This window comes from Suricata suricatta, chromosome 7 (genome assembly GCF_006229205.1).
Source record: "Suricata suricatta isolate VVHF042 chromosome 7, meerkat_22Aug2017_6uvM2_HiC, whole genome shotgun sequence".
NCBI lineage: Eukaryota > Metazoa > Chordata > Mammalia > Carnivora > Herpestidae > Suricata > Suricata suricatta.
Genome location: NC_043706.1, coordinates 70,743,310 through 70,768,345, shown reverse-complemented (window position 1 = coordinate 70,768,345; position 25,036 = coordinate 70,743,310). Strand labels below are relative to the sequence as shown.

Genomic DNA, 25,036 nt, shown 5'->3' with positions numbered 1-25,036 from the left:
AGAGGAGGGAGAGAGAATCCCATGCCAGCACAGAACCCATTGTGGGGCTCGAACCCACAAACTGTGAGATCATGACCTGAGATGAGCCACCCAGGCACCCCTAGACCCTTTTCTAGTAAACATATTAATTGTTGGATCTTCCTGTACGGTCTATGAGTCAGTAAAGAAAGTAAATCTAACGTAGAAAGTTAATTAAATCAGTCAAGGTTTATCAGAACTTGGGATTGGTTTCTATTAATGCTCAGCATTTTAAAAATTGGTTTCAATTTTGTGTTCCATTTCAGCCTAAGATTCTTCTTTGGAATCATTTTGAAGTTTGTGTTTTAAGAACAGGTGAGTCTTAAAAGTGTTCCATAATTAGAAATTAGACCTTTTTGCAGATAACCAGGAGTTCAATAGTCCAAATTTTAATGTTTAATAAAAATCTCCAAATGAAGCACTACCTTTCAGATTCATAGAAACAGATGGAATATTAGTTTAGAATTTTTACTTGTGAATTGTATCAAAATTGTAAGCTTAAGAATCTGAAGGGTGAAGGTTTTTTGCATTCTGTATGAACATACCTAGAGTTGCTAGATGGATAATGTTTAAACATGGATAAATGTTTAAACAGAATTGCACAAACAATATTCATCAGTTTTGTTTTTCTGTGTTCATTTTATTGTGAGCCAAATAAGCAACCTTAAAAACTTGGATGGCAAAATAAAAAAATTTTTAAATCAAGTCATAAGCGTAAAATCAAGCTAAATTTTGCTCCAATCTGGTGTATAACTTACTTTAATGAATAAGTCTTAAAATTCTGTGGAACATTATGTTCTGGAATATTACAAATGTATATTTTGTATAGTTTATGACAAAGAGGAAGTGGTTATATCTACCCTCAGTGAAAAGTCATTTCATAAGATAGAAAATAAAAATATAATTAAATCCAATTTGTAATAACTAATGCCTGACACTATTCAATGTCTTATTTTAAACCCCTTTAAAGTATTCTATTGGTAGAAATTACAGATGGTTCTATTAAAAATAATTATTGTATCATTGTAACTCAATTCTTCATTCCTTACATAATACTTAGGTGATATAAAACATTGTCATTTTATTTTAAAAGTTTATTTGGAGGGAGAGAAAGAGACGGAGAGAATCCCAAGTAGGCTTCATGCTGAGAGCATGGAGCCCAACATGGGGCTCAATTCCGTGAACCATGAGATCATGACCTGAGCCAAAATCAAGAGTTGGACTCAACCAACTGAGCCATCCAGGAGCCCCTAAAACTACTGTCATTTTAATTTAAATTAATTTTTAGAGAAAATGAGTTTATAGCTATTTATCTCTAAAGTTCTGCTACCTATGTCACTGGTTTCATTTAAGTTATTTAATGTTTTAGATTTAATGATTTAGATTAAAAAATCCAAAGTTTCTGAAACAAACTACTAATCGCAATTATCAATAAAAATAGAAAAACATGCAAGTTTTAGAACTCCAGTATTTCTTTTATTTCCATTCTGGTGAAATGGAAATAACAGTAGGCTGAAATGAAAAGATGAATTTTCTTTTACCTTTTAAGAATAATATAGCAGTGACTAATCTAATAGAGAATAAAATAGAGTGTTTGACTCACTTTGCCATCATTAGAACAGAAAACGTAGAAAGCCATTTAGTATGATTTTATGTTAGATACAGGTCCATAACTATTATTTAAAACCTTAACCAACAACATCACACTCATAACCAAGCATTTAAATAGCTACTGCATAGAAAGCAAAATTCAAGGACAGGGAGTAGCGGGTACATTCTCTTCTTTCTAGGGAGTGACATTTGACCTGAGGGTGGCAGAAAATAATGTAACGTACGTTTCTAAGAGCCTAGAAGATGAGATAGGTAAAAAGTACTAGAATTAAAGGCTGTGACTGAGATTTACAGAAAAATTCTTTGTATGTATGTTAAACAATTATTTTGCATTAGTTAGAGTTCCCAACATGACCTCATCTTCAACTTTTCAGAATAATACACCATTTAAGGTGAAAAGTGGCAGGCTTATCAGAAAGTAGGTTTATGTTCTCTTTAACACCATCTGTCCTCAGAGTTGTTGGTGTAAAACTTGCTGCTACTCTGAGGTTTTTATAAATCCAAAGCATATTTATTTCATTAAGTTTGCCACAGGATTACTTTCATCAGTAAGATGCTATAATGCCATGTGAATGAACTATGTGGAGTTCTTGTGAAGATGTATTAGAAATAGTTTACAGAAATATCAAGTATTTGAAAATAGGGCAGAATATATGCTCAATGCAGGTCTCCCTAGAATTTTTCTATGGAATGCTAATTCTGAGTGGTTCTAATAGTGCTATATATTTCTTAAAACCCTTGTGGTAAACTTAATTTGGGAAATGCTGGGTTAAAGACTATAGTATTCCTCAGATTATGCATTGCAGACTCTCAAGAAGGGGCCTTTCCAACATGCTCTATTTTAAAATTTATACTAAATACACTGGGGAGCCAAGATGGTGGAGAAGTAGGGAGCTCTGCACTTTTTGCCTGCCTGCAACTCTCAAACAAAGAAGGACTGAAGCCACAAGACACTGAACTGCAAGAATCTGGCAAGAAAAGAGATAGAGTTCACTAAGAAGACAGCCTCATAGGTGCATGATTGCAGACTGGGGAAGATGAAAACAGCCAGGACCCGGAGGCTCAGAAGGGAGGGAGCCCTCTCTGCAGAGAGACGAGTGGAAGGGAAAGAAGAGAGGCTGCAACCACTCATAGAATTGTCTCTGGAGAAGAGAAACAACTTGGTCCCTGACAGAGAGGGATCCTATCATCCCACCTGTAACCACAGGGCATTCAGAGAGATCCTTTCTCTAGCCGTGGCGTCCTTGGGCTAGGCACCCTGATTCCAGGAGGTGCCAGGAGAAACTTCTACTCTATTCCCCCTACTCGATCCCCACTAAGAAGTCGCCTGGCCTGGAGTACACTTCAGGTGGTATCAGTAAAGTGTATGGACTAAGATCTGGAAATGAGGCAGGAGGGTCAAGAGAGAGAGGGAGACACAGAATCTGAAGCAGGCTCCAGCCTCTGAGCTAGCTGTCAGGACAGAGCCTGACACGGGCTTGAACCCACGAACTGTGAGATCATGACCTGAGCCAAAGCCGGACGCTTAACTGACTGAGCCATCCAGGTGCCCCTTAATTCATTCTCTTGATGCATATTCTACACTTCCATCACTACTTTCCTTTCTCTCTCTCTCTCTCTCTCTGGAATAATCAGACTATATAGTTTCTTTGGGTAACATTATCTTCGTTTATTTTCTCCTCGCCTCCTACCATATTCTCCTCTTTCTCTCTCTGAATTAAGCCTTTTAGTCTCTCTGCCAGGTCAATGTTCAATTTCTCATTCTCCACACCCCTGTCATTTATCTCTTTGTATATGCTCTCTTATCAGCACTGCCTCCACCCTGCTCTTTATTTGTAGCTGGGATTTCTGGTTTTTTGCTTTTACACTGTCGTTTGTCTTTTGTTTTTTGTTTCTCCTTTTTTTTTCCTTCCCCCCGCCCCATTGGTTTGCTTGTTTGTTTGGGAAACAAATGGTGCATGTGTGTGCTTTTGTTCCCTGTGTTTGTCTGTTTTCCTTTTCAGGGCTACCTCAAGAAACAAGCCAAAGTACACATGGTGGAGAGTCCCAAATATCACTACGAGCAGGGAAATAAAATAACCAAAGGTACAACAAGAAAGACCAAGGGACACCGTTAAAAGAACACTTCCTGAATGGACAGGCCCTGGATAGTCCATGAGCCTTCTTTAATATAGCATTACTTACAGGTGCAGAGTACATAACAAGCTTTTAAAACTGACAAGAGACAAGAACTCCCCTATGACCCAGCAATAGCACTGCTAGGGATTTACCCAAGGGATACAGGAATGCTGATGCATAGGAGCACATGTACCCCAATGTTCATAGCAGCACTTTCAACAATAGCCAAATCATGGAAAGAGCCTAAATGTCCATCAACTAATAAATGGATCAAGAAGATGGGGTTTATATATACAACAGAATACTTCATGGCAGTGAAAAAGAATGAAATCTGGCCATTCGTGGCAAAGTAGATGGAACTTGAGGTTGTTATGCTAAGTGAAATAAATCAGGCAGAGAAGGGAAGATACCATATGTTTTCACTTATAAGTGGACAGGAGAAACAACAGGGGACCATGGGGGAGGGGAAGAGGGAAAATAGTTGGGGAGGAGGGAGGCAAACCAAAAGAAACTCTTGAATCCTGATATCAAACCGAGGTCTGATGGGGGTGGGGGAAAGAGGAAGGAGGGTGATGATCATGAAGGAGGGCACTTGTTGGGATGAGGACTGGGTGTTATATGGAAACCAACTTGACAAACTATAAAAGAAAAAACAATATTTCCTTTCGGTTCTAATGAAAACTTTTCTGGGGAAATTTTACAAAAACACTTAAGTGGGTGATGTACTAATCTAATAAGAACTTTTCTTTTTCTTCTCATTAAATTACATTGAATTAAAAAAATAAAATAAAATTATACTAAACTCATTTAACCAGTGAACTTTATTTTTTGTGCAGTATCCCTAAGGGACTGGAGTTCCATGGAGAATACTCTGGATCACTCTGGCATCAGAATTAGATACGAAGCTCTGGAATCGGACACACCACCCAGTCACTTCACCTCTCTGAGCCCTGGGCTTTCACTGATACCTTAAGAAGAACAACTCCTACTGGAAATTGCTAGTTCATGTAAAGAATATAGCTTATTATAAGCACCAAAAATGCTTACATATCAAATCAACATTAATTAGAGGAGCAGCATCCACAAATACAGCCACTGTAATTTCTCAGCATAAAGTACAAAGCCTAGAAAACCTAAGCAGTATGTCACCAAAGATTTCTATGAAGCAGCAGAAAAAATTTGAACTATCTTAGATTAAAATATAAGGCTTACTTTGGTTTATGATTCATAATTCAGTCCCATAATTGGTTCATTAGTAAACTATATTCACATACTATTATTTAATCTTTGTAAAAATGGCTGATAATATGTCTATTTTTACATTTAATTTTACAGATGAGAAAACTAAAATAATAACCTTCCCAAGCACTAATCTGTGGAGCGGGTATTGAAAATGATCTGAAGGAAGGAAGGAATGAAGGGAGGGAGGGAGGGAGGAAAGAGAGCTAACTGGGTGGCAGTTAAGGGTTGGACTTCAGTTCAGGTCATGATCTCGTAGTTCCTGAGTTACAGCCCCATGTCTGGCTCTGTGCTGACAACTCAGAGCCTGGAACCTGCTTTGGATTCTGTGTCTCCCTCTCTCTCTGCTCCTCCCCCATCTGTTTTCTCTCTCTCCAAAATAAATAAACATTTAAAAAAAGTACTGTAACTGCAAAGTCCATGCTCCATTTTATTTTTTAATTTTTATTTATTTTTTGAGAATGAGAAAGCATGAACAGGGGAAAAGCAAAGAGAGAGGAGAGTGCAAGAATCCAAAGCAGGCTTTGCATGCCAGTGAGTAGCCAAATAAGGGGCTTGAACTCACAAACCACAAGATCACGACCTGAGCTGAAGTCAGATGCTTAACTGACTGAGCCACCCAGGGGCCCCCATGCTTCAGTTTTTAAATTAATACATTTATATTGTTAAAGACTTGAATATAAAAAGATGAAAAGTCACATCTACCTCCGCCCACATCCTCTGATTTCCGCTTTCACATGTCCCACACTTTCATGATATTAGGTGTTTTTCCAGTCCTTGTATGCAGATTCAAGCACATACAAATACATGTTCTTAGTTTCTCAGATATGTGTAAAGTTCTTAGATAGGACATCAAAAACATGATTCACTAAAAAAAGTTCACATATTATAAAGCTTTTGTGCTGTGAAAGACCCTGTTGAGAAGATGAAAAACAAGTTACAGACTATATCTAAAATAAGGAACCACATCTAAAAAAAGAATTATAAAATATGCAAAAGATATAAACAGATTTTTCACCCTAGAGAACATACAAATGGCAAATAGGCACATGAAACTGCATTCAACATCATTAACCATTAGAAAAATGCCAATTAAGCCCACAGTGAGAGATCATTATATGCCTACTACAACCACTAAAATGAAAACTAGTGATAATGCCAATTACTAGCCTGGGAGGATGTGAAGAAACTGGGTCTCATTGCTGGTTGCACATGTAAAAATGGTTCGGCCACTCCGGAAGATAGTTTAGAGTTTCTTGTAAAACTAAACATGCACTTACCATATGACCCATCAGTTGCACTCTTGGGCATTTATCCTAGAGAAATGAAAACTTATGTTCACACAAAACCTGTATACAAATATTCAGAGTAACTTTAATTATAATAGCAAAATACTGGAAGCAACTTAAATATTCAACCCCAATCTCCTACATATGGATGCAAAGTTCTCAGTCTTTGTGCCAGTATTTATGCATTTAGCCGCAGAATTGTGTAACTTGTCTCCAAGATGGCAGCAATAATCCCTCATTATCCCACATTCAACTGAACAAATGTATACATCTATACAGTGGAATACGATAATAAAAGAAATGAACTGTTGATACAAGCAACAGCCTGGATAGACAAGGATCTTAGACTCAGTGAAAAATATCAATCTTGAGGGGCGCCTGGGTGGCTCAGTCGGTTGGTGTCTGACTTCAGTTCAGGTCATGATCTCATGTTTCATGAGTTCGAGCCGTGCATCAGGCTCTGTGCTAACAGCTCAGAGCCTGGAGTCTACTTCCGATTCTGTGACTCCCTCTCTATCTGTCCCTCCCCTGCTTGTGCATGCTCTCTCTCTCAAAAATAAACATTTAAAAAGTTTTTTTAAATCTATCTTGAAAGATTACATACTGTAAGATTTCATATATATGTGGAGAACAAATTAGCAGTTGGCAAAGGACAGAGACTAGAGTTGAGCGCGTGGTTGGAAGAGGGTGAATGCAGATACAATGAGACAGCAAGAAGGAGTACTTTTGTGGTGATGGAATAGTTCTTGATTGTGATGGTTGTTGCACAATCTGCACATGGTATAACATTGCATAGAACTATATGCAGATACAAATGAATGAAGGTTTAAAAATGATGTCAAGGTCTTTAGTTGGCAATATAGTAATGTCAATTTCCTGGCTTTGATAGTGTAGTATATCACTATATATATTGCCCAATTATCCATAGCTATACTTTTGATACCACCATTTTAGGAAGGTGGTTAAGCCTACATGGGACTCTTTGTACCACTGTTGCAACTTGCTGTCAGCCTATACTTATTTCAAAATGCAAGTTTAAAAAAAAGTTCATGTGGGATAGGAGGGTTTATCTCTACCCTTGGAGACAAGTTGCACAATCCTCCAGTTAAGTGAGTAAATAGTGACACAGAAACTGAGAACCCAGGATCTAGGAGCCAGCGAACAAAAGTCATAATCCCAGATGATGTGGGTTGGTGAAAACCATCAGGGTTCAATCTCCATTAATTCAGGCTCAGGATGTAGTGTTTGTCTTTGAGCATAAAGAATCTACTAGACAGGGCAACTAACTGGCAAAAAATAGAGGGGAAACCTAGGCAGAGACCTAGTCCTGAAAATGAGACCAAACTGGAGAAGGGAATGGGCAACCTGGGGTTTCGACAAACCTTGGGAGTTTTGGCAACAGGGAGAATCTGAGCCGGTGGGTCCTGTCCTGGCAGTATGACTCATCACCAAATGCTACAGTGTTGGGTTCGGAGACAAGTAAAATACACAGACTGTGGAAAGACTTCTGGAACCCAACCTTACACAGGACATCTGGGTGAGGAGTTAGAGAGTGCAGACAGTGGAAATCAAGCAAAGGTCAAAGCCTAAAGAGAAAATAGGCACTTTCCTTTTCCAAGTAATTCTACATTTGACCTCCTTTCCTTTACCATTGCATTTCTTGCACATGGTTTTAATTAGGAAATGACTCCAAAGTACTATACTTTTTATAGAACTAGGATACTGATTAGCCAGAATTGTTAAGGTTATACTTAGATGGAATCAAACCACATATGGTGACTGAAGTCATTCTATTTTTTTGCAGGGGTGGTGGGGTGGTTCTGAATGGCAATGTGCTTTATGAACACTGTCCTCAATTTTTCTTTGAACAGAAAGAAGGAAGAGCTTTTAAAATAACCTCAGTGTAATCCCCTCTCCCCACCCGGAAAGCTATGTCAATACAAGTGCTTAAAATTCCCTGACTGAACAGCACTCCTATTCACTTTCCCAGCTAGGAAGAAGGCGAGTTATTTTCTGTTTTTTTTTCTATCCCTACATCTTAGTTTAATGGGAGTACATCGATAGGCTGAGTTCTTGTTCCCACTGTGAATGGTCATGTGAGTAAGTGCTGAGGCCGTATTCAGGGTCCCAGCCTTTCCACCCCATTCTTGAGAAGAATATTTTAAACAGAACTAACTCCATGCTCTTTATGCCCATATACAGATGTAACTTAATCCCTATTTTAATGTTAGAAATATCAAGTACTGGGCACATATTTCAAATGCTTTCTTAGGACCTAATTTGATTCCTGAAGATATTTGGAATACCTGGATCTGCACAGAACACATTTTAAAAAAATTAAGCTGGTAGTCAATTATTTTACATTGGCTACTGAATAAGTGCTTCAAAACCTCGGATTAGTACAGGATACTGTTTAAATGCACGCTCTCAATTTAACAGAACATACGCAATAAGAAAAACCGGAAGAAACTGTGAATAATAGATAAAATCACTTGCTTAGTACCCCTAATGACTTAAATTTGGCATTTATTTATACAGATTTTTCCATCAGAATAGAAGTCCAAGTAGTACCAAAACATCTCAATGGCTATATTTTAACAAAGACAGTAGTGGCTCTAATGGCCAGGATTTCAATTATCAGAAGTTTCATACACTAACAAGAAGATGATTCTGAATTTAGTTTCACACATTGAGTAAATGCGTTGCATGAAAGCATGAAGTGACACTTCAGCAGGAAGCCAAGTACAAAGACTTTTAACCTCAATGTTCGATTGTACTGTTGCCCGCTTGCTGGTGTAACATGCCCTTCCCTGCCTACAGCTGCAATTTCCCAATAAGAATCTGGTTAATACCTGATCCTTATCTCAGTAGGTTGCCATCAAAATTAATTTTTTAAAAAACACAAAGCTCTTTGAGCTTTTTTGACATCAGTGGGAATTACCTTTCCTTTTCTGTTCTAAAATAGGCTATTCCCTGCTTGGGAAAACAGAACATGGAATTCTGGACCCAGGCCCTAGAGAATAGCTCATAGTCCCCCTTACACATTGGCAGTGGCCGTTAGGTTACCCTGATTACTCTGTAGCAAGTACAGCCCAGCCTTGACCAGTAATACTGGAAAACCTGAAGGGACAGCCAGTATTATAAACTGCTATTAGAGGAACCAAAACTATTTCCTATGTCAATATAGAGTTCTGCAAATATTTTTTTATTAGAAAAGGAGTATGCCTAAGAGTTGTGCCTTGTTTTATGTTTGACTATGACTCTTGGTTTCATGACTTTTGGCTTTGAAGCATCTTGTGATACTTTTGAAAAAGATTTATTTAAGTGACTGAGTATGTATGTTGCTCTGCTAATCACCGCAAGTTTTAATCAAAGAGAAAATTTGGATTCTATGTGGATTTTTAAAAAATGTTTAAATCTCTTTTATTTAATGTTTTTAAATTATTTTTGAGAGGCAAAGAGAGACAGCACAAGCAGGGGAGGGTCAGAGAGAGATGGAGATACAGAATCCAAAGCAGGCTCCAGGCTCTGAGCTAGCTGACAACACAGAGCCCAACGTGGGCAAACCCATGAACCGTGAGATCATGACCTGCGCTGAAGCCGGAGGCTTAACTGACTGAGCCACCGAGGCGCCCCTGTGTGCATTCTTAGTCAATCGGGAATTGATCAGACTTTGTACTGAGCACTGAGTAAAGATTTTAGTGACAAGTGGGAGTGATGGGCCTTCATTAACATACCTTCACTGAGGTAACTTCTACTTGGGGCTGACTTCATCCAGAAGGTGTTTGTAATTAGCAGTTCAATTTGTAGGACAGAGCCAGTATAGGATATTTTGGCTTGACAACATAGCAATATCATCCCGTCACCACAGAGGTGATTATGTTCTGTAGATGACTTAGCAATTGATCTTGTGAATTCACAGATCTTTCAACACAAGGTAATATGATAAGTGATACAAAACAGTAACTTGCATTCGTCAGTATATATTGAAATATACTAGCTTGCCAATAATGGATTGACTTTTTATACCTTTGATGACAAGTCCCACATCAAGAAATGTGTAAGGGGACTGGGTGTTCCAACAATACTTAATATGGATGAAAAAACATGGTAGAACCTAAGAAGGCTAAAGCTCTTAGCTTGGTAGTGAGAAAGGCAGGTGATTTACTTTCAGTTAATTAAGTCTAGAAGTATTGATATAGCTTAAAAAGAGGACATTCTCATACCTGAAGTGATGGTTTGACATCAGACTTAGAACTTCCTGTGAAGAACCACTTTCTTCCCCAGTGACGTAATGCACATTTCTTAAAATGTCAAGTGATGGCTTTCAGCCACATTAACTATTTGAGCAATGTAACCTCACAATGCATGGTGTCCACAAGTTTTGGCGAGTCACCTTGATAGAAAATCCCGAAACTTCAAGAGACCCAGAAACCAGATTGTTTGGACACTAAGGTAGAGTTCAGAGGACGTACTGCCTTGGCATCCTACAAAGACTTTTCCCAGTTCTTCCTTAGTCACTGTTGATAAGGGCTGCTGGTATCCTGACTGTCTGCTCAGCTTAAGAGAGGGCCATAGAAACATTTTTCTGAGCCACACTGAAGGGAGGGAGATTACTCAGACAAAACGAGTTTTGCCAACCCTCTTTTTTAGCACTTATAGACATTTATGAGCACTGCTACACATTGGATGGGATCCTAGGCATCTTTCCTGGCCCCCTTGCAATAGCATCCAAGTCCTTGGCTAACTAATTCCAGATGCAGTGAAGGACTGTGGTAAGCAGTAGCATCATCATCATGCAAAACCAAGACATATGGGAAAAGTTAAAGATGTGGTGTTCCTGTGACTGTGTGTTTTAGTCATCAGTGATGTGAGCAAGTCCCCTCTTTACCAATAGCAAAGAACATTTGTGTTTGGGCTTCAGAGTGGAACTCTTCCTGGGTTCTGCCTCAAGCTGGGTTTTAATTTTCTTAAAATAGTTTGGGAATCTACAGTTAAGGATATTAACATCGACATACTGATTTTGCCTTTATATTGCATCAATAAATATTGGAAAGTTTTAAAACTTATTTTAATATTCAAGCATAGACTAGGATAGACTCAGATGATGTAAACTTTCCCACTGGATATTGAACCATGTATGTGTAGACTATTTTCTGTTGGGTTTCTAGCTATGTAGGGCCCATTAGCTTATTTACACCACAGCATAGTGGGCAGCAGGGCAAGCCTGTGGTTCTCTTGGATACAGTAAAATTGTGATTCTGTGGGAACATTTATAATATCACGTTTTCTGTCTCTCTTCTAAAGGGCAACTGAGGGAACCGATGATCCCTCTGGGCCTTTGAATGAGTCATTCAGTGCCGCTGTTTGTGAGTTATTGGCAGGCACTGGCCACCTCCTCCTTGTCATTTCCCCATCCTGAGAAGCTCATCTTTATCGCTTCCGTGCATCCCTTTTTCTGTTCTGAAATTCTTAAGAGAGAGAGAGGCAGGTGTGTGTGTCCGCGCGCGTGCATGTACTCATGCGCACTGGGAGAGAAAGGTAGAAAAATGGGTGATTTGTAGGTTTCAAATTCTCTTCATTTTACTGTGGAGGTTTGCATGCTATTTCCAAGACAGACATCATATGAGAAACAGATTTCATTAGAGAGTCTGAAATGACAGGAATGGTTTAAATTTAGCATCAGGGAGGGAATGCTGCCTCTAGGTAACGTAGGTCTAAAACGATTCCAAATGTTTTATCTGATGCCAGCTGTTCAGCCTTCTGGATAAATCATTTCACGTCATATACTTCACAGCATTTAGGGCAGATGTATCCCTCAGCCACAAAGATCCTTAGCTGAAAGCAAGTGGCCACTTGCAGCGCTGCCACCTCAAAAACAGCTGTGCCCTCACTGCCACCCATCACGTTTTCTATGCCAGCACCCCGTCCCACCAGCTTCAGTGACTGGGCTCAGTGTGAGGCAGCCCAATAAATTCTGCCCACTGAGACTGGGTTTCCCTGGGTACACCAGCCATTCACTCCTATTTATTTTCCTTGGGACCCAGTGAATCATCTTTTGTACCGTCTTACGTTGTGTGACTCATTTCAGGCTATTTTCTGCCCAGCCTCAGCCGAAAGGCTCATTTCTGGAGAGGGCCCTTTCTCATCTGTTAAATGTCATGAATCACAACACCGAGCTTCATAGACCCTCCGCTCTCACTTTATCATAGATTAGTGTAAACAGTAAGAGCAGCCTAGCAAAGAGGTTGCCTTTCTGTGGGTGAAGCCCAGGCCTCTCCCAGGTTTAAGACCATAATTTGCATATTGCTTTAAGCAATGATAACGTTGGCCTTTGTAATTTTGTTCCCTTTGCTTTTATCAGTAGGCATATATGTATCAAATGCACTGTTGAAAGCAAATCTGCTCAGTTTTCAGCACAAAAGTGGCTGGAGGTCGTTCCCCCTTCCTTGTGGCCTTCCATTTTCCTTTTCTCCATGTACATTTTGGAGCAAAAAAAAAAAATTATTTCTCCTTCTGTGCCCTAATGTATGACCAGTTTTTCCAGAGGAAGCATTACTAGTTTAATCGGAAAAATAACAGTATCTCCAGTATACTTATAATTGATCAACTTTATGTTTTATGGAGACTGGAGAACCTTTTGGTCTGTCTATATTACAGAAGCTAAGAATAATCACTGCTTCCCCTGAAGGACCAGGGAGAAGGTGCAGAATGTCTTGTGTCTGGTACAGGTGCTCGGGGCAGGCTTGGCTGCCTGCACTGAGCAAGACTCCTGACTGCAGGGCTGGCTGTGGCCCCAGGGCAAATGTTGAATCTTCTCTGCAGAACAAAGGAAATCTTTTCCCTATTGTTTTATTTAATTGCTTTCATTTTTTAGAGCACGTTTTAGATTTATACAAGGGTAAGACTCAGCTTTTCCAGGATTAGGAAACAGACTGTAAAATATTTTGCTGGGTCAGGACACAAAATACTTCATCCTGAGACAAGCACAGCATCTTGCTCAAAGGCTCCAATGCCTCGAAAGTTTAGGTTCTGAAGGAAATGTGACAGGACACGGTTGCACCCATGCCAGACAGTTACCTAGTGAGCAAAGAGGCCCTATGTAATCTATGCAGTGTTTCCGAGGAGGGTAGAGTGCTGCTAAGGGTGTCCCCACGCCGGAGCCCACAGCTGCAGCCCAGAGAGCATAAGGCACGGCAGGCTTCTGCTATGTGTTTTAAATTAGCTTAGTCAAGCTGTAAATATTTTTGGTAATTTTTTAAAAAAACGAAATGTTTCTGTCTAAGCCAGAAGACTGGGTTGTGCAACACAAATTAACTTCTTATGGAGGTGGGGTCTGGGAAACAGAGGGAAGTGTGCTTCTAACCGCGGCTGTTCCGATGAGGTTGCAGATAATTGGTCAAATTTGCTCTCAGAATTTCTCTGTTATCTCAGGCATGAAATTCAGATTCCTGCACATGGACTCTACTAACCTCCACTAAATACCAACATCAGCCTCCTGTGTATGCCCCCGTCTCTTGATGCATAGCTCCTCATCAGCTGCCTCTAAACTGACTAGTTTTACCCGATTTCCCTAATTAGAATAATTTGTCTTCCTTTTTGCAATGCCCAGTGTCTCTGTTTCTCCAGTCAATACTAAGGAAGACCTTCTCATCCCAAGAACTTTTTCTGAAGAAATTTAAACAGTTTTTAATCAGTTATGATCACTTCTTCTCTTTGCATTCTGTAAACAACATTGGTCATATACACAGCAGACTCTGGCATTCACTGGAGACATATTCCTTAACGGGAAAGTGATCCAAATACCATCCTATATTAGAATGATAATAATGTTTGAGAGGGTGGACACAAGATGACAGACACACTGCTTTTTCTTCTCCTCTCTCCTCTTTTCCTCCCCTCCTTCCTGCTTTAGAACTTGAAAGAGATGAGGAAATACTAGGTTCAGCTGAAGCTCTTGAACAGGGTGGTGCTGGCCTTTTTCAGACTTTGGAACCAGTCTGGATACCTTAACTGGAGTTCTGGTCAACCAGAATGCAGCGGGGGCCCTGGTAACATTACCTATTATCCCTTCCCATTTCCCTGGTCAAAGAAACTAAATGCCAGCAAGGCAGATAACACCTAATTATTATTGTAATATACAGGAAGCAACGCTGGCACTATGGTGCCTGGGGAGGATACAAAGAAGAAAGACTTAAAAGAAACTTACAAAATTCACGATACTCCAGATCATCAAATCTGTATTATCTGTTGAGTGTCTTAAGTGACCATGGGTACCACCTAGCTATAGTTACACACAGTACTCTTTTGGTCCTAACGACTGGAGGAGGCACAGAGTGGTGGGAATTGGATCATAGAGGAGGGGCTGGATATGAAATTCAGATATAATAAGATGGTGAAACGCAGAACTTGATCCGATGGCTAACAGGGAAAGGGAGGTCTGGTCTCGGATGACATTCAGGCTTTACCCTTGAGAGACAGGGTGGATGGGGGTGTCATCTCAATGAATAAGGAGGGTGCCAGTCTAAGTGCAGCAATGGAATCTGTGAGGTCTGCAATTCACTTGAAGTGAAGACACTGCAAAGTCAACGTGGCCAAATTAGAACTCTTCATTTTCAATCCTCATCCCCAATCCTGTTTTTTAACCATTTTTTCTGTCTAAGTCAATGGCATCCAACATCTACTCAGTTACTCAAAAAAAAAAAAAAAAAAAAAAAAACTTCAGAGAAATTATCGGTTTTGGTTTGGTTTTGCTATTACTCCAACTGTCAATCTACTTTCAAAGTAACCTGAAGATTTTCCTTTTCCTGTATCTCTAGTGCTACTACTTGACCACACAAAATAAAAAGTTAACTCCATGGGTGTTCTAATGGAATAATCACTGTTCTCTTCTCTTTTTAAAACAAAATTAGGAAATTAACATCAAAGTGTGGGATTATGAGACCTTGGGGCTCCCGGCACATCACAATATCTGGTACCCTCTTCTTTTCCAAGTCCACACCCTTGTAGAGTCACCAGTGTCTATATTATGTACGTGAGATCTGTGCTTAGCAGGGAAAAAGACGACACAATGATATTATGTAACTTTGGACAGGGTATAATTTTCTCCCATCTATTGTGGTAGGGTTTAAGGGTTTATGTCTATATTTTATGAGCTTCTAAAGGAGTCTCTCCTTCTCTCTTCTCCTCAGCCCAAATTCTTCTCATGAATTCCTCTTCAGCCCTCAATAAGGAGACCCTCAGTGTGTAAATCCTATGGCACTTCTATTTGCCATAGGAAGATATCATTCTGGGGATAGTTCTGCCAGAAAGACAAAAAAGACTAATGATTCTCCCAGTGCAGGAGAATTCAGTATAGAGGCGACACAAAGGGGCAGAGCCATATGTTTTTTTTCTTATTCCTTTCTTGATGCTAAAATTTTGTTTAAGATTTTGTTTACTTCAGAGTATCTATAATTTAAAAATTCTCTTGATAAGAACTCAAAACACATGTCATCTATTTAACTATAATTTCAGTTCTAATGAATATAAAGACTGTTTTCTAAGGTGACCTTACTTCAGGTAAGCCAAAATGATTTCTAGTCAGTCATGCAATAGCTTTTCACCAAGTAGATTAGCAATCAAGACTTTTTAAATAATATGACTGTAAATTACTATTTTGAGGAATCCAAGACCTTTCAAAGGATTCCTGAATTTACATGTATATAGTTTAAAAAGGCAAATATGTGAAGTGTTAAAAAATAACACAGCTTTACAACATTAACCCAGCTTCCATGTAAATGCCCAGGATTCAACTCTTGCTCTTTATTCACTCCATTAATATATTCACACTGCCATTCTTTCAGAGTTCAAGATAATTTGAAGACACTGGTTCTGTATTTATTTAAGGCCAAATTTAATAACTATAATTTTTGATGTGCACTTTTTGAGAAAAATTATATTTTAGAAATCTATCACTTTATAGGCAATTATCTTTTGGAGTCACTATTAATGTTTATACACAAAAAGATTCTGATTTTAGTTATAAAAGTTATTCAGCATAAAATTCTTTCTAGGATGCAAAGAAACAGAGAAAGATCTACATGATAGAAGGACAAAACTTCCTATCATGTGATTCATATCATTTACTCTAGATAGCAATTAAGAACTGGTAAAGTTAAGCTCCAGACCTATATCCAAAGGCCATCTGATCCAATCTTACTGTCACATCTCAAGCAAAACATAACCAAATAGAATTAATCCTATTTCTTTCCAACTCTCTCCAATTGATACATTGTTATAAAAATCAAGGCACAATAAAAGAGAATCAGCAGTCCCTTCAGGATAGAGGTTCAAAATATGTAGAATATAAAAATTTTGTACAGGAAAGTTGCAGTTCTATATAAAGAATTTAGAATAAAGGATATATATCTTAGTGTAATTGGCCTAAGTTCAACAAAGATGGAGAAGAAACAGATTAATTAGCTTATAGAGGCCTTTTGCATATGACTCCCATATTGTTGTTGATTCAGGATACTTGGATTTAAGCCATCCTGTACATGGCATTGCCCTGTGGAAAAGACTCAGATCTGAAGGAGGTCTGTGAAAATTTTGGGTAAATGCAGGGTTTCATTTTGAGGAAATTTTTTTTTTTTGAGAGACAGAGAGAGCAAATGAGTACATGCATGAGTGGGGGCAGGGAGAGAAAGGGAGAGGGAGAGCGGGGCTTGATCCCATGACTGTGAGATCACCACCTGAGCAAAACCAAGAGTCGGATGCTTAACTGACAGAGCCACCCAGGCACCTCACATTTTGGGGGATCTTTAAAGAAAGAATGTTTCCCATGTTTCTGAGAGCACTGAGAAAGCTACCATGAATCAATCCTGCTTCTCATTTTGGACAGCATGATTTGGTCTATGGCCATACCACCCTGAACGCGCCCGATCTCGTCTGGACAGCATGATTTGTGGATGTTAAGTCTGGAACCGCCACAGCTGTTTTGTCAGCATGAGAGACACATTGGCTTGAGGATAGAGCTAATAACCTGGAAGGCAGGACAGAGAATCAGAAAGAAACTGGTTCTCTGATGACCTCATTGACCCATGAAGCCTGCCTGAAGACTCCCTTGAACCTGAAGACAACTCTGCCTCTGGGCTTCTCAGTCATGTGAGCCGATGAGGCCACCCCCCTGCCCTTTATTACTTAGGATAGAGTTTGATTTTTGGTTATTTGCACCAGTTTGAGTCCTAACTGGTGCCTCCTGAGTCATTAGCACATATAACTAGTATGTAGGCCCAGGCCAAAAATGTAGAGAGGGAAGACTGAATCTTGAGGCATTCAAACCTTAGAGATTGGACCAAGAAGAGGAACATAAAAGAGAAGAGACTGACGGAAGGTAGAAAGAGAATGAGGAAAAGTGTGGGGTCACTGAGAAAAGAAAAATAAAGAGTGCTTGTTGGATGGAGTGGTTAGCTCTTTGAGAATTCCTGGGAGTCCAAGTAACATGAGGGCAGCTATGAGACCCTTGGAAATGGCACCAAGCAGCTTGTCAGTGGCTCTAGCCAGATCAGTCAGAGAAGGGTAGGGAGAAAGTAGACCAGAGGAAAGGGAGTGAGGCCGTGAAGACAGTGAGCGGATTCATGTTTCAAGAAGTTCTGCTGTGAAAAGGATCAGAACAGGGAGTCAGAAACAGAAGGTACTGTGGGATTAGGAGAGTTTGTATTAGTTGCTGCTGTCATTTGTTTTTTGAGCTTGAAAATCATGAGCTTGTCCATGTTTGGATGGAACCATGCAGAGGAGAAGAATATGTAGGGGCTGCAGAAAAGAAGAAAAATGGCAAAAGCAATTCCTTGTGCAGATGAAGGCTCTGGGTGCCAGGGAGTAAGGGGAGATACGCCACAGGGCAGCAACACTCTTTTTCTTGTCAAAGGGGAGAGCACAGTACAGAAGTATGGATGAAAGCAGATGTGTGGATTTGTGATCACAAGATGAAGAAGCCCCTATTGGATTTTCTGAGTCAAGTACCAGTGAGCATCATCTGTCAGGACACAGGGAAAGAATGTGGCCAAACATGTGGTCATTACTTCTCAGCAGGCAGAAATTTTGTTAGGCTCTTGGAAAATGACCTTTTATTTCTAGAGGTTGCAAAAAGTCTTTATAGTGAAATAATTATCTATTACATCAAAGGGATGCTTTATAACTGTTTTGTAAGTTTGCTGTGTCTAAATGGGGTTGGAGGGGAGGATGGAGGGAGGCATTTCTTTTACTATCAGTTCCAGGTTTAGGCAACTAGATTCAGATTCTCTTAAAGCTGGTTTTTATAAAAAGGAAATTTAAAACTTTCCACTCAAAATATTTACAAGCCAATGACCTATATATTATTTCCTCTCCAACATGGTGTACCTATTTGCTATAGTCAAGTTAGCTCACATCTGTAGTCTTTGCTGACAGAGCCCTGTCCTTTTTTCTTTAAATTTTCTCTAGTTCTCTGGTATTGTGAAAAGTTGGAAATGAAATTTATAACCGTTATCCAAAGCTATAACTAAAATGTATATTCTCAATAGCCTAGATGAAGAAGAAAATATCATATTCCATTTTTTCTGGTTAGTTTTATAATAAAATCAAGTTGAAACACTGATGTTTCAAGATCTTATGTTAGTGAGAGGTTCTTACTACATCTTAGTTATAGGTTTTAGCAAACAAAATAATGTAAGCTAATTAGACTATTATAAAGACCATGTGGAGAAGGAAAGAACATGGGTTATTGTTTTGTGAACACTGCTGGGATTGTCTTATTTTAGGTAGTGTAACATGACTTGTTTTGCATAAAGCCACTTAAGGAACTTGAAATACAATATCCTTTGTATGTAACCTCTCTAGCTGCATTATTTCCAAAGAGCCAGCATATCGATCACCTGCAGATATCAACTTCTGATGACACCTGGCTGACAACAAGGACAAGTTTCATTCAGGCAAAGTCAAATCTAGGTCAATCTCACTGTCTATGAATCAAAGACATTTGGGGCAGAGTTGAAAATGCAAGTGTTATTAGTTAAGTTGTTCAAAACATATGGTCCTGGAGAGAGTAAACCTACACATAACACAAAACACAGTCATTGGGCCAATTCCAAGCTTTTGGAAAGGGCATCAGCTAAAACCACCATATAGGTATTTTGTTATGTTAGAGGCATGTTAGATTATGATCATGACCTCTTTAGCTGTCAATGTATAACTATTTGAATTTAAAACTACAGACATTTTATATAATTGATACATAACTAAAATCAGGCACATATATGAATTACATATATACATGTGTGAGTTTTAACTTAAACATATAAGTGCATATGTTATATGTATTAAAATTCTTTAATGAAGGGACTTTAGTGAATGGTAGGCCAGTGACAGGTGAGTGTCCAAGAGCTGTGCTCACATTTTTAAAGCTGATTCTGGAAGTGGTTCTTATTACACTGAATGGATCAGCAGCCTCAGGTCATAAGTACCAAGGTATTTATCAAAGAAGTGGAGTTCACAGAGCCATCCTTCCTTCTGAAATGTCAGCTATAGATTTGCTGGGATGGAATTGTTATTGTGATTATCAGTAAAAAATTCAATGTGCTTTTAGTTTGCAGCCACAAGAATAAAGTTTTGGATCAGTAACTAGCCAATCAGACTAATCTGTTAAGTAGCACCTATTGTTTTTAATTAGGCAAATTATCTCCGTCCCTTGCCCAGTTCTGAAGTAAAGGATGTGAAGGTGGGAAGTAGAAGAAGAAAATAAAGTCTTAATCATTCACCTTGGGTTTGTGTGTTTTCTCTTAAATCCTCTTTTTCTCAGTAAGAGAATGCACGGTCTATCACTGGGAGTTTGAAGTCTTTCACCAACGTTGTTATTGGTGCAGAGATAGCCCAGGGTCAGGTAGGTAGTCTTTCGGACAAAACTGCTTTTCATCAACTCATCTGGACTTATCTGCGGGGACACAAGGGCGCACAGCCCCATCATAAAAGATGAACTTAGTGTTCTGAATAAGGCAAAGCACTGACTGGCCTGCATCAACTTACTACTCCTGGAGCCGCGTCCCATTAATAGCCTAAAGAAGAAAACCAAGCAAACCCTCTTCCCTTCCAAGAGAAGCAAACAAGTCTCTATTTTCTCTTGGGTATGTCCAAAAAATCAGAATTTTTAGACAGAAAATAATGGAAGATTTTTCTTCTTTTGAAAATATTTAGGCATATTAAACTAAAGGAGTGAAATTTTGGAGAATTATATCATTTTCTTTTGTTTATAGTTTTTCTTAAATTGAAAGAAAAGCATAAACTATAGCAAATTTGGAATAAAGCCCAAGATTTGTATGTGAATTTTTGCATTGCCCTGTGGTTCTGATTTCTTCCTCTGTCCTAGGTAATACAGGCTGCCCTAAACCCAGAGTGATTTTCAAGTCCTGTGTTCCTAATGCGGAGTTTTCAAACCACATTCCAAATAGTATTGCCATATGCTCCCCTCAAGGATATTATATATCTTCTTCCTATTCACATCAGGCTTGGCCATATGACTTGCTTCAGCCAATGAAGGGGCACAGGAGTGCTTTGTGCCACTTACAGAAAAAGCCCAAGACCTTCATGAGGTTCTACAGTTTTCTCTTTATCACCTCCATGAGACCTACAATAGCCCGAATGGGAGCTACTCTTTTAGTCTTGATCCAAGAGTGAAGATGCTGAAGAGAGCTACAGCCACTGAGCAGCTGTCATGTAAAGTAAGAAATAAAGCACTGCTGTTACAAACCACTGAATTTTGTTACTACAGCATTCCAACTCATCCCTACTGATGCATTCCTAGCATCAAAAGGGTTGTTGAAGACATTTTGGAAATGGTTGCATATGCTATCCCACCCAAAATAATGCACATTGGCATTTTAAAGAATATAAAGAAAATCCTTCAGGAAAGAAACTAGCTTACTACTGTGATCTAGCATTTTCCCAATTATCTTGATTAAAGTATAATTTTTTAAAAAATGTCTATTATTGATTTTGGGAGAGAGAGAGAGAGCACGTATACATGTGTGAGCAGGGGAGAGGCAGAGAGGAAGAGAGAATCCCAAGCAAGCTCTGCACTGTCAATGCAGAGCCAGATGAAGGACTTGATCTCATGAGCCATGAGATCCTAACCTGGTCAAAACCAAGAGTCAGATGCTTAACTAACAGAGCCACCCAGGCACCCCAAGAATTATTTTTTACATAATACTTAACCTTTCTCCAAACACAATTTTAAGAAGAGCTGCCCTAAGGCAATTTTCTGTTACCTGAAGGAGAGATTGATTCAAGGAGCTGGTGGGTCTTGTGAACATCTGCAAAGTATTAATTACTAGCTTCATTCCTTTGTTCATTTTCACTAAATAATGAAAAAATATATCAGATAGTACATTGATAGCACAGGGGACACCAGGGTCTCCAACTGCTATCTTGTGGATGTGCAAGAAATATCACTGTCATTAACTTACATAACACAATTTCATTTCTGACTGCACAGCTCAGCTTTGACACAGTGCCTAGTTTCAAGAGTATGATTACTATAGGTCACTTCTCAGGTGTCCACTCTCTAGTTCCACATGGTGGCTTCAGAACTGGGGAGATGATACTGTCATACTAGTTTCACAGCCAAGCCTAGAACATGTGAGAATCTTTGCAGGGCTTCCTGTGACCCTGTGTTCTTGTCCACGTCATCCAGCCAGTCCCTTCATAGCCTTAATGGTGCTGACAAGAACCAGGGTTCAGTTCTTTGCTCTGGGACTGCAGGAGGCAGAATTCTATGATGGCCTCCAAGATTCCTGGTCCTAGGGATACACATACCTCTTCTTATTCAGAAAACCATAATCTAGCTACTGGTGTGAATGGAGTTTGCAGATGTAACTCAAGTCCCAAGGTGTAACTTAAGTCCTGTAAGAGCAGAGTTGTTTTTTCCTGCCGGTTGCAGGGGAGGAAATCAAAGATTCAAAGCATGAGAAGGATTCAACACACCATCTCGGCCTTGAAGGTAAAATGGAGAACGGCCCTGACTGATAGCCAGTGGGAAACATGGACCTCAGCCCTACGACCACAAGACACTTGGTTCTGTCAACCCGGAAGTGAATTCTCCCAGAGTCTCCAGACAAGGCTCAGTCTCACTGACACCCCAGTTTCAGGCTGGGATATTCTAGCACACACTGTACTAGGCCTACAGAACCGTGAGCTGTAGGACCATGGAGCACACGGCCCCATGGAACTGTGAGCTAATAACGAATGGTGTTTTAAGCTGTTAGGTTTGTGGTAATTTTTTCCGCAGCAGCAGAAAATGAATACAGGCCCCGAAGGGCTTGCTCATGCTCTTCTCCCACCTGGGGTCTCTGTTTCCAGTCTGGAAGGAAAGTCAGAAAGCAAGAGGGAAGTCTGTGCAGCCTCTATTTCTTCAAGATACTGGCCTTGAAACCTTTTTTCATTTTTTTCCAACGTTGTCCATGTTTTCTTAAAGTGTAAATATTTACAAAGTGAAAACCAGAGACTTGCAGGCTGCTGCACCCCTCCCCGCCTCCTCCATCCCTCAAAACACTCAGAGCCACCACCGGCTACCCCTAGACAACAATCAGAGGAAAGAGTAATACAGGGAGGGGTAAACACTCCACAAACTGACATCTGTACGTACTGTGTGATCCCAACAGCTCATCCCACAGGCGTGTGAATTTAGACGTGGCAGACAAAAGGCTCCCGGCAGGGACATCAGAGGCAGCAACGGAGAGACAGTGGGGCCCTGTACATGACTGCCAGCCCTGCCTGGGCTACATTCCTTATGTGCTGCAGGACGGTACAGATCAGCCCGTGGGAAACAGAGAGGAAATAGTTCCCCAGGCTCTGGCAGTGGGCAAGGCCCTCACAGGGAGCACTTCCCCAAGGATGGCACATGTGGCAGTGAGGCATGTTTACATGGTAGAAATCCTAGAGTCTCTGGGGTGAATGGAAAAACCATCTAGTGGCACCTCCTGGTATCAGGCTCTGGATAACGTGGCCCAAGTCCTGATCAGTATTTTCATAAGCACGTTTCCCTGGGGCCTGAAGAGGGGGAAACTGCCAGCCCTAGAACATAGTCTGTGAGGTACAGAGCTTTTAAGAATCACAGGGAAAGGAGCCTTCTTTCTTTCCCCAGGACAGCCTCTAGCGGGGAGAGGCAAATGGAACTAGCAATTTCCATGTATCCAGCGCCCACTTTTTGCCAGGCAGTGTACCACAGTTTTCATGCATTATATCATTTAGCCCTTAAAACATATTGGCAAGGTTGGTAAATCCCCATTTTAAAGATGAGGAAGTTAAGCCACAAAGAGATTAAAAGTCAGGGGATAGAGTTGTCAGGGTTCAGTCCAACAGACCTTGGTTTATGCCCTTCTCTCATGAAACAGGCTGCCTGTTACACGGAGACCTCGCGACAAGATCATCTGTGGGATGAAGGTGAGAAGGAAAGACCGCATGGCTTTTAGACAGCATGACTGGCATCTAGGTAAAACAGTTTAAATTAGTTGACAGACCAGTTTGGAAGAGGAACGGTGGTCACTTTGATCTTGGCTGCTACACCTAGACACACTCCCTTTGTGCCTCCAGATGTGGTCATATTTGTACTCAATATGGTGGCCTGACAGGCTTCAAATTGAGCTCACCACTGCTTTAGGTCTCTTGAACACCTTACTGTGAAGAATGGCTCCTTTCCATCGGTCCAATAGCCTTTGATTCTAACGGCTTCTATAGTAGTTACCACATCATATTACAGTTGTGTTGTCATCAAACATTCCACCCTACCACCATTACTATTGATTCTTTTTTCAAGACCAAAGTAAGTCTAGCACATAGTGGGTCTACAGTATTTGAGAGGAAAAAAAACAACCCAGAAATCTTTGCCACTCCTAGCCACAGATCTGGTGACAAATGGTTTGGTTCTAGAATATGTTCTTACAAATTGGCCAAGGTCTGGTCAGCTCTGAAATCAGAAGCATCGCTGATCTTCCCCTTTGAAGTGTGAGCCAAAGGCTAAATACTAAAACTGTGTTGAGACAGGAGGTCCTAGTCAAGGTGGAGAAGGACGAGGACATGGTTATCAGAGCAGGGTCTGAGGCAATACCTGGAGCCCAGTGAATTGTGGGTCTGAACTGCAGATAAGTAAGCTTCATTTCAAGAGGTGTCCACCAGTGAAGACTACAGAAAATTTCAAATGCTGCTGTTCTTGGCTTCCAAAGGAACCCCTGCTGAAACCATTTCCCAGGAAAGTAACTCTGTTCCACTAGCAGGCACTGCTGCCCTTCCCCATCTGGTTCTTTCTCCCACTCCCTGCCTGATCCCTTCTCTTGCCTCCACCAGACAGAGTGGGGGCTGTCCCTGTAGAATTCCACTGGAAGCCCTCACTGGGCCTTAGCTCTATAATTCTCACATCCGGAGATTCTCCAGTATGCCTGTCTTCTGCTCGATGCTTCTCTTCAGCCAACCTCCACCCTCTAGCTGCCACATGCCTTGTGGAAACTGTCTCCCCACCTTTGCCCCTGATCCACACTGAAGGCTGTATTGGGTCTTGCTTGCCACAGGCCTCTGGGAGGAATCCTCCTGTGGCTCAGAGGGATGGGAATTGCAAGACAGGGAAAGATCTTGCCACGAACTGAGGAGAGTGAGAGGACTGTGGTTCTGGTAGTGCTCTTTGAAACTTGTGATGTGTTTTCTCAGAAGCAGTGATGATGACGTTTTAGAATGTGTTGGTGTCGTACTGTCTTGGCTAG

General features: G+C 40.3%; 1 long non-coding RNA gene across 1 annotated transcript; it reads left to right on the top strand.

The window, feature by feature from the left end:
- The first annotated feature begins 281 nt into the window (after positions 1–281).
- Positions 282–4,964, top strand: LOC115295599. Its single transcript, XR_003910488.1, has 2 exons — positions 282–333; positions 4,584–4,964. It is a non-coding gene; the product is annotated as an uncharacterized LOC115295599 (long non-coding RNA).
- Positions 4,965–25,036: the final 20,072 nt, after the last annotated feature.